The following is a 10,974-nucleotide window of genomic DNA, read 5'->3' as shown; positions in this document are numbered from 1 at the left end:
TAGCCGGTGGAGTTATTTATTCAGTACTCTTTGATTCGTTATGGTTGTATCGTATACTTTCTTTTCATTCTGAGTTGTTATGGATTTTCGATGGGGTTGTATAACTATCATTTGTTGACCTTTTCCGCTATTATCTCTGATTGTTATTAATTAAGTTAAGTTGCATGCTTAGTTCTTGATTAGTAGGTGATTCTGGAACGGGTCACTACAATGTGTCTAACCAAAATAAAATGTGTGTAAACAAAAGAAATATTTTATTTTATTTTGCACATCAATTACCAACTGATAATATGCGAGTCAGCATATAATATCACATAAATCAGCAAATAGCAAATAAATCATACACAGGATCATCAGATGCCTCTGTCAGACATCGTGAAAATAACTGATCTCTACGTACCTCAACTAATTTACCAGTAACTTAAATCCTCAAGAAAGTCCTGGAATTGCCAACTCAGACAAATCACCTGAATATTAATTTAAATGGTCTTATTATCATATAACAATTTCATAACCATTTAAATTCTCTAAAAATCCAATTTCAACTATTTAGACATTTTAAATTCTTAAAATTTCAATATTTGACTAAAATGCCTAAATCAATTATTTCTATTTTAATTCGTCGCAAAACATCGAACTAGCTTATACTCGATTTATTCATCTCACTAATTCAAAAATCTCTTGTAAAATATTCTGAAATTTATTCAATACCTCGAATCAACTCAAAGTTTGTACCTACATCCAAAAATATAACCAATATCAATATTGATATCAAATTTAACCAAAAAATGGAGAAATCCTTAGACAATTTCTGGAATCATAGTTTATACCTCAATATATATACCAAAACGAAGCTTATGAACCAGAGAACAAAAGCCCTCAATCAATTTCCGAACTCCGACGACGTACAGTGACGATTCAGCGGAGAAAGGGGGACGATTTTTCGACGGGTTTTCGAAAATCTCGATTTTTCCTATCGAAAGTGGTATCAACGGAAAGCTTACGTCGAGAGCTTTCCAACCGTATATTTAGTTTAATTTTTCGGCGACCGGTTATGGAGCTATGATCGATCGAAGCGGACGAAATTGGTGAAATTGTGAAGAACAGAAGCTACGGGAAAATGGTGAAGGCAATCACGGTTTCCAAGGAAGATGAGTATTATTGTTATTCTTATTATTATTTCGTAATACATACATATATATATATATGTATATATATATGATATATATTATATGTGTTTATCTTTTATCTTTTCGATTTGAACTTGACCCGGTCTATTTTATTTCAACTTTCGTGTGCTATAACATTTAAATATGCATAAATACACAATTTAATTATTTTGGCTTAATTATTTTAAATTACTCAATTTAAAATAATTAATCTTAATTATCGCCAAATAACATATAATTAAATCGAGTCATTACATTTCTCCCCCTCTAACAAAAGATTTCGTCCTCGAAATCGAAACACACAACATACACATTATATACAACATAGTCACACATCTACCACTGATAGTACATAGGAAAGTCAGAGTACATGGAATAATTTGTGACAGTTTCAAACAAGTGAGGCCATTCTTGCCGCATTTTAGCCTCCAACTCCCATGTAGCCTCTTCAGTCCCATGTCTACTCCACTGTACCATAACCAGTGGAATCGTCTTATTTCGAAGTTGCTTATCCTTTCGATTAAGAATCTGTATAGGATACTCAACATAACTAAGAGAATTGTCCAACTCCACATCCTCGGGTCTCAGAACATGAGATGGATCTGGCTCATACTTCCGCAGCATAGATACGTGAAACACATCATGAATAGCAGACAAACTCTGCGGCAAGTCCAATCTATAAGCCAATAAATCGATCCTCTCAATAATAGTATACGGTCCAATATAACGTGGAGCTAACTTCCCTTTCCACAAAACGGTGAAACTTTCAAGAAAACTTGATCGCCAACTTGAAATTCTAAAGGTCTACGTCTTTTATTTGCGTAGCTAGCTTGACGATCCTGAGATGCTTTCATTCTTTTTCTAATCAAATTTATCTTTTCATTCATTTCTTCAACAAACTCAGGTTGTGCTAATGGTTTTTCTCCAACTTCATTCCAACATACGGGAGATCGACACCTTCTACCATACAAAGCTTCGAATGGTGCCATCCCAATAGTTGTTTGAAAACTATTATTGTAGGAGAATTCAACCAATGATAAAGATTCTTGCCAGTTTCCCCCAAAATCCATTACCACTGATCGTAACATATCTTCCAAAGTTTGTATCGTCCTCTCTGTCTGACCATCTGTTTGGGGATGATAAGCTGTACTCATTGCCAACTTAGTACCCAAAGCATTCTGAAGACTACTCCAAAACTTATAAGCAAATCTAGGATCTCGGTCAGATACAATAGATACTGGAACTCCATGCAATCGAATCACATTATCCACATATAATGGTGCCATTTTATTATAAGCATAAGTACGATCGTATGGAATAAAATGTGCTGATTTAGACAATCTGTCGACTATCACCCAGATATCATCACAACCTCTGTTTGATCTGGGCAAGTGAGTCACGAAATCCATTGAAATATGTTCCCAGTTCCATTGTGGTATTTCTAAACTCTGTAACATACCTCCAGGTTTCATTCTCTCGGCTTTAACCTGCTGGCATGTCAAACATTTCGCTACAAATTCTGAAATGTCTCTTTTCATCGCATCCCACCAGAAATATGGCTTCAGTATGTGGTACATTCTATGAGTACCAGGATGGACACTATGACGGCTACAATGTGCCTCTTGAAGCAATGATTCTCTCAATTCTGTGACATTTGGTACCACCAATCTGTTATTCATTCGTAAACAACCATCTGATGAGATATTGTATTTAGCTGGGTTACCAGACAAAACCAGATCTTTTGATTTCTGAACCTGTGAATCATTCTTTTGAGCTCTTGATCTTCAAAATAATCTTCGGCTCAAATTGTAAAGCAGATACAATAAAATGATTGCCTTTCGGCTGAAAAGTCAAACCAGAAGTACATAAATCATCATAATTCTGCCAGACATGGATAGATGCTATCATAACATCCTGATACTTCCGGCTTAATGCATCTGCAACTTGATTCATTTTTCCTGGCCGATACTGTATTTCACAGTCAAAATCTTTCAACAAATCTAACCATCGTCTCTGCCTCATATTCAGTTCTGATTGAGTAAACAGATATTTCAAACTCTTATGATCTGAGTAGATAATAAACTGCTCACCGTATAGATAATGTCGCCAAACTTTTAAAGCAAAAACAATGGCTGCTAGTTCAAGATCATGAACTGGATATCGGGATTCATGTGTTTTCAATTGCCTTGAAGCATATGCAATAACTTTTCCATGTTGCATTAAAACACATCCCAAACCTCTTGATGATGCATCAGTACAAACCACAAATCCACCTGATCCAGATGGTAATGCCAACACTGGTGCTGTTGTCAGCTTCTCTTTCAATGTAAGAAAACTATTCTCACATTCATCTGACCAAATAAATCTTGCATCTTTCTTAGTCAGTTGGGTAATAGGTCGGGCAATCTGCGAAAATCCTTCAATGAATCGTCTATAATACCCAGCCTCAATCCCAATCGCCTTGTCCACAGCTTCGGCATAAGTTGCAGGCGATCCAGCCATAACCATAGCATGTATTTGGTAGTCCAGCCCTTCCAAAAATTTTGAAATTTTCCCTTTTTCACTCACGGCCACATGTGGTACATAAGTGAAAAGAGCAGAAAGTTGTCGAGCATATTCTTCCACAGACATATTACCCTGAACGAGCCGATAAAATTCAGATTCTCTGGCTGAGTAGTAGGATGGTGGAGCATATTCTTGGAGAAATTTAGCACGAAACACCTCCCAAGAGATCTGACTACCAGTTTGTTGCAGTACATTTGTAGTAGCCTCCCACCAACGCTGTGCACGATCCCGTAGTTGGAGGACTGCCATAGTTAACCTTCTATCAGCATCATAATGTACTGTGTTGAACAAGAATTCCATATGTTTCAACCATCCTTCTGCTCGATCATTGCCTTCATTTCCGAAGAATTTCGCAGGATGCATATTCTGAAATCGAGCTACAGCCAATTCCATTTCATCAACTCGGTGCACTAACTGTTCTACCTCTGCATCTGCTTTAGCGGCTATCTCTGCAGCAGGACGCCCACGCCTACCTCGAGGAACTCTGTCATTTCCTCCGATATTCTGTGCCCCAGACTCCTGAGCCACTTCTTTTCCTTTCTCTTTATTTCCTCTAGTTGCCATTCTACAGGATTTAAGGTTAAATTCCCAAAATATTCCATAACCTCAATATAATCCAAGCACTGAAATACAACTCAAATGTATAATCTACATGTCATATCCCTAAGATACTAACATGTAATTCATTCCAGGCAAGAGCAAGTAATTTCAAATAATCAAACACATGCGCACAAATTTCTTGTGCCTAAACTCGAGTGTACTAACTCTAGTGCGAGCGTATCCCAGTCTACGCTCTGATACCAACTGTGAGGGCCAGTTATCCTAATAACGATTCATTAACATGCAATCATGATTAATCAGTTAACAGCGGAAAAGTGAGTTAAAAATTTGCGGTTGGGCCTATAAAAATTTCGGCATGACTTTCCTGTAAATAGGACATACCCGAAAATCAAATACTCAAAATAAACAACATGTGCCCTCAATAAACACAACAACATACACACATGCCAGCCAGACACGATCATGACATATACAAACAAAAATATCATAGAGCCGACAAGGCTCGATAATACCATAATACAATCCTCCATATATATACATATAGTATCTGGGAGACAGCAACACCACGCAGTACCTAAATACAACTGAGCCTACTCTCAAGGAGCTCTGGTACTTCCCGAGGCTTCCTCTCGAGCACCTGAGGTCGAACCACATGTACCACCTGTCATGTCCACACACAAAAGACACGACAGCCCCCTCTCGGGGGTGAGTAACCCCAGTACGAGACATCAAGAAACCACGATATATGACATAGAAATGCAATGATGCCATGCATGAATAGGTGCAAGATATCAGGATATCAGGAGTCAAATGATCGATATCAACAATCATACATATATGCTCGAGCTGGTCCACGAAGGCAGCGGACCGTGCCTGGGATATGGCCCAGCCTCGAAGCCAGCAACTACCTAAGCCGGACCGAATCAAGGTAGCCAAACATCTCCAGGACACCATATCATATCATATATATAACGGATCTCAACCGAAATATAACTGGATCTCAATAATAGATAGGCTCAATATGATATGTTCAGTGGTATTGATGTGTCTAACCAAAATAAAATGTGTGTAAACAAAAGAAATATTTTATTTTATTTTGCACATCAATTACCAACTGATAATATGCGAGTCAGCATATAATATCACATAAATCAGCAAATAGCAAATAAATCATAAACAGGATCATCAGATGCCTCTGTCAGACATCGTGAAAATAACTGATCTCTACGTACCTCAACTAATTTACCAGTAACTTAAATCCTCAAGAAAGTCCTGGAATTGCCAACTCAGACAAATCACCTGAATATTAATTTAAATGGTCTTATTATCATATAACAATTTCATAACCATTTAAATTCTCTAAAAATCCAATTTCAACTATTTAGACATTTTAAATTCTTAAAATTCCAATATTTGACTAAAATGCCTAAATCAATTATTTCTATTTTAATTCGTCGCAAAACATCGAACTAGCTTATACTCGATTTATTCATCTCACTAATTCAAAAATCTCTTGTAAAATATTCTGAAATTTATTCAATACCTCGAATCAACTCAAAGTTTGTACCTACATCCAAAAATATAACCAATATCAATATTGATATCAAATTTAACCAAAAAATGGAGAAATCCTTAGACAATTTCTGGAATCATAGTTTATACCTCAATATATATACCAAAACGAAGCTTATGAACCAGAGAACAAAAGCCCTCAATCAATTTCCGAACTCCGACGACGTACGGTGACGATTCAGCGGAGAAAGGGGGACGATTTTTCGACGGGTTTTCGAAAATCTCGATTTTTCCTATCGAAAGTGGTATCAACGGAAAGCTTACGTCGAGAGCTTTCCAACCGTATATTTAGTTTAATTTTTCGGCGACCGGTTATGGAGCTATGATCGATCGAAGCGGACGAAATTGGTGAAATTGTGAAGAACAGAAGCTACGGGAAAATGGTGAAGGCAATCACGGTTTCCAAGGAAGATGAGTATTATTGTTATTCTTATTATTATTTCGTAATACATACATATATATATATATATATATATATATATATATATGTATATATATGATATATATTATATGTGTTTATCTTTTATCTTTTCGATTTGAACTTGACCCGGTCTATTTTATTTCAACTTTCGTGTGCTATAACATTTAAATATGCATAAATACACAATTTAATTATTTTGGCTTAATTATTTTAAATTACTCAATTTAAAATAATTAATCCTAATTATCGACAAATAACATATAATTAAATCGAGTCATTACAATATAAATGTGTATACTACGCTTGGATATCTCAGTCAGTACATCACGTACCTCACTAAAACAATCTGACAGAAAGCTCTGAACCTAGACAATACCAACATAATGAAATAACTATCAAACAAGAAAAAACATGCTACAAGTTCTCCCTAATGATCCTTAAATCACTATCTAAGGATTTAGGATTATACCTGCGTCCGTCGTCAGCCCGCTGATGATGTCTCGATCTCAGTTCACCGACCCCTCCTCGAGTCGATACCAGCTCTGAAACTTCCCGACACCAAAGTGCCCTAGAAACTGGCTTGAAGACCAAAGGTACAACTAGAACTCTCTCTGAAGAATGCGGTGAAGGAAAAAAAAGAACCGGCTTCCATTTATAGGCTGCATCCGGACTATTTCAGAAAATCTTAACCAATATTATCTGCCACGTGTCAGAATCTCATTGGTCTAGTAGGATTTCTCGAGATAATGTAATCCGAAGTAGATCGGGTTATCCATTTAAAATTCGGTGGATATCAACAGCTTAATCCCGGATTATCAATTCCTTAATAATACTTAATTAACAAATCATTAATTATCTCTCAATTAATAATTCATTCAAAGAATTCGGGTCATTACATCCTCCCCTCCTTACAAAGATTTCGTCCTCGAAATCAAAACTGAAGTACAATACAACTGAATAAAATACAATCTCAAAACAAATGAGGATACTCTGAGCGCATACGACTCTCTAACTCCCAAGTCGCTTCTGCCGTACCTCGGCGTTGCCATTGCACTAGAACAAGTGTAATGGTCTTGTTTCTGAGCTTCTTCTCTTTCCTACCCAGGATTAAAAGTGGCTGCTCAACATAAGTCAAGTCTTCTTCAAGTTGAACATCTGTGGGACTAAGAACGTGCGACTCATCTCCTACATACCGTCGTAGCAACGATACATGAAAGACATTATGAATGCTGGACAAATATGGCGGTAAAGCCAAACGATACGCAAAATTTCCAACACATTCCAAGATCTCAAAAGGTCCGATGAATCTTGAGGCTAATTTTCCCTTGAGTCCAAATCTCATCACCCTGCGGAACGGTGAAACTTTAAGGAAAACTTTTTCCCCTGACTGAAACTGTAGAGGTCTACGCTTGGTATTCGCGTAAATCGATTGACGATCTTGTGCAGTTTTAATTCTCTTCTTAATCAATTCCACTACGTCAATAGCTTGTTTCACTAATTCAGGTCCTTGCACTTGTCGTTCTCCTACTTCGTCCCAAAACAAAGGAGTACGACAACGTCTACCATACAATACTTCGAGCGGAGCCATACCAATGCTGCTGTGGTAGCTATTGTTATATGCAAACTATACAAGCGGCAGATGATCATGCCATGCTGGTCCAAAATCCAAAGCACAAGCACGCAACATGTCCTCGAGTGTCTGAATAGTCCTCTCAGACTGACCATCGGTCTCTGGATGATAGGCAGTACTCAGACTCAATGTCGTTCCCAACGCTTTTTGAAAACTTCCCCAGAACCTTGAGGTAAAGCGTGGATATCTATCACTGACTATACTTGTTGGCACACCATGATATTTAAGAATCTCTTGGATGTATAGTCTTGCCTTGCGATCGAAGCTATATTCCCGACTATACGGAATGAAATGTGCTGACTTAGTCAGTCGGTCCATAACAACCCAAAGTGCATCACAATTCTTAGAAGATAACGGCAAGTGGTTGACAAAATCCATCGTTACATGCTCCCACTTCCACTCAGGGATAGGAAGATTCTGAAGTAATCCTCCTGGTCGTCGATGTTCAGCTTTCACTTGCTGACAAACCAAACACTTGGCTACAAACTAGTAAACATTTCTCTTCATACCTTTCCACCAAAACTTGGTCTTTAAATCCTTATACATTTTCTTGCTTCCAGGGTGGATACTCAACTTACTCCTATGAGCTTGAGATAAAATCTCGTCCCTCAATTTAGAATCTTCTGGAACTACGATTCTTCCTGACAAACACAAGATTCCATCTGTTTGGAACGCAAAACCAGATGTGTTGTCTCCCTTAGCTAAACTTGCTAACTTTTCCACCTTCGGATCAGAAAACTGAGCTTCTCTGATTTTGGCATACAACATCGGTTCAGATAAAATGCTCGTTACTCGAATGTGTTCCATTCCTTTCTTATGACGGAAGTGAAATCCCAGAGAACAACAATCTTGGATTACACTTGATATGAAACTTGTCTGAAGTGCAGATAATCTCACCTTGCGACTAAGAGCATCAGCTGTAAGATTCGCTGATCCTGGATGATACTTGATTTCGCAATTATAATCCTTTAACAAATCCATCCATATTCTTTGGCGCATATTCAAGTCTGCTTGAGTGAAGATATACTTCAAACTCTTGTGATATGTAAAAATCTCAAATCTCTCTGCGTAGAGATAATGTCTCCAAATCTTCAAAACAAACACAATCGCTGCCAATTCCAGATCATGAACTGGATAATTCTCTTCATACTTCTTCAACTGTCTAGATGCATATGCAATCACATGACCGTTCTGGGTTAAAACACACCCAAGTCCTTGAAGTAATGCATAAGTGTACACAATGTACCCTCCTGATCCAGATGGCAGAGCTAAAACTGGTGCAGTTGTCAAACGTTGACGCAGTTCATTGAAACTATTTTCACAATCATGAGTCCATTCGAACTGCACATTCTTACAGGTCACTTGAGTCAATGGTTTGGCAATCTGAGAAATTCCTGAGATGAATCTCCGGTAATAACCTGCCAAACCTAGAAAACTTCTTATCTCATGAGCTGATTCTGGTCGTGCCCAACTCAACACTGCTTCGATCTTGCTAGGATCCACTGATATCCCATCTTTGGATATAACATGTCCCAAGAAGACAACTCTGTCGAGCCAAAACTCGCACTTGTTCAACTTAGCATACAGTTGGTGATTCCTTAAAGTTAGCAACACAATCCTTAAATGTTGTGCATGCTCTTCAAGACTACGAGAGTATATCAGTATGTCATCAATAAAGACAATGACAAACTTGTCAAGATACTCCTGGAATACTCGGTTCATCAAATCCATAAATACTGCTGGAGCATTCGTCAAACCAAACGGCATCACGAGAAACTCGTAATGCCCATACCTTGTTCGAAATGCAGTCTTAGGGATACCACGTTGATGAACTCGAAGTTGATGATATCCAGACCGTAAATCGATCTTCGAGGACACTGAATTCCCTTGCAGTTGATCAAACAAATCATCAATCCGTGGTAACGGATATTTATTCTTGACTGTTACTCGGTTCAACTGCCGAGAATCTATGCAAAGTCGCATAGACCCATCCTTCGTTTTAACGAACAACACTGGGGCTCCCCAAGGAGACACACTGTGTCTAATGTACCCTTTTTCAAGAAAATCTTGTAACTGTTGTTTCAACTTTTTCATCTCTGTTGGTGCCAATCTATAAGGCGCTCTAAAGATAGGTGCGGTTCCTGGTACCAACTCTATCTCCGCATCCACTTTCCTCTCTGGAGGAAATCCAGGAATTTCATCGGGGAAAACATCAGGAAATTCATCGACAACTGGAATATTCTTCACGCCTATTACATCCTTTGATACGTCAACAGCATAAATGAGGTATCCTTCTCCTCCTTTGGCTAAAGCTCGTTGTGCCTTTACAGCAGACACTACTGGCATTGGAGGTCGAGCCCCCTCACCGAAGAAGAACCAATTCTCGTCTCCTTCTGGACGAAACTGAACGAGACGTTGATAACAATCTACCGTCGCTCTATACTTAGTCAATAGGTCGATTTCCATAATACAATCGAAATCTTCCATAGCCAATATCATCAAATTGGCAGACAAGTAATTTCCCTCAAACTATAGCAAACAGTCTACTACAAGTCGCTTAGCTAAGACCTCTTGTCCCATCGGTGTAGACACCGACAAAAAAACATCTAATGACACGTAGGGTAGTTTATGCTTCTTAAAAAACATTGATGCTATGAATGAATGCGATGCCCCAGTGTCAATCAATACATATGCAGGAATACCACATAAAAGAAAATTACCGGCAATGACTCTCTCGTTATGTTCCTCAGCTTGTTCTTGGTTTAGGGCAAACACTTGCCCCTGAACTCGTGGGCGTTGCTGAGATCCTTGCGATATTCCTCCACGAAGAGAACCTTGAGCAGGAAAACCTTTCTGTTGCATAGTGGCTTCAGACTGTTTTCCACTATAAGACCCTGTCATAGAACCTCCGCCTCCACTCGGATTCTCCAAAATAGGGCAATCCCTCTTCATGTGACCAAAACCACAACAATTGAAACAAGCACATGTTGCTCTTCGACAATTTTCCGTCTGGTGATTGCATTCGCAGTGGCCACATTGCATCTTTTTCTTGCCAA

The 10,974-nt window shown here is 38.3% G+C and overlaps 2 long non-coding RNA genes across 2 annotated transcripts; both read right to left on the bottom strand.

Moving 5' to 3' along the window:
- Nucleotides 1-219: 219 nt before the first annotated feature.
- On the bottom strand, nucleotides 220-1,145 carry LOC140820774 (uncharacterized). The gene is made up of 3 exons (XR_012115577.1): nucleotides 831-1,145; nucleotides 712-735; nucleotides 220-467 (listed from the first exon to the last, which is right to left on the bottom strand). It is a non-coding gene; the product is annotated as an uncharacterized lncRNA (long non-coding RNA).
- A 3,619-nt stretch (nucleotides 1,146-4,764) lies between these two features.
- Nucleotides 4,765-6,275, bottom strand: LOC140820773 (uncharacterized). The gene is made up of 3 exons (XR_012115576.1): nucleotides 5,958-6,275; nucleotides 5,839-5,862; nucleotides 4,765-5,594 (listed from the first exon to the last, which is right to left on the bottom strand). It is a non-coding gene; the product is annotated as an uncharacterized lncRNA (long non-coding RNA).
- Between the last annotated feature and the right edge of the window lie 4,699 nt (nucleotides 6,276-10,974).

Source organism: Primulina eburnea, unplaced genomic scaffold (genome assembly GCF_022965805.1).
Source record: "Primulina eburnea isolate SZY01 unplaced genomic scaffold, ASM2296580v1 ctg1431, whole genome shotgun sequence".
Lineage (NCBI taxonomy): Eukaryota > Viridiplantae > Streptophyta > Magnoliopsida > Lamiales > Gesneriaceae > Primulina > Primulina eburnea.
The sequence above is the reverse complement of the archived record's forward strand: the minus strand, read 5'-3'. Positions and strand labels throughout refer to the sequence as shown.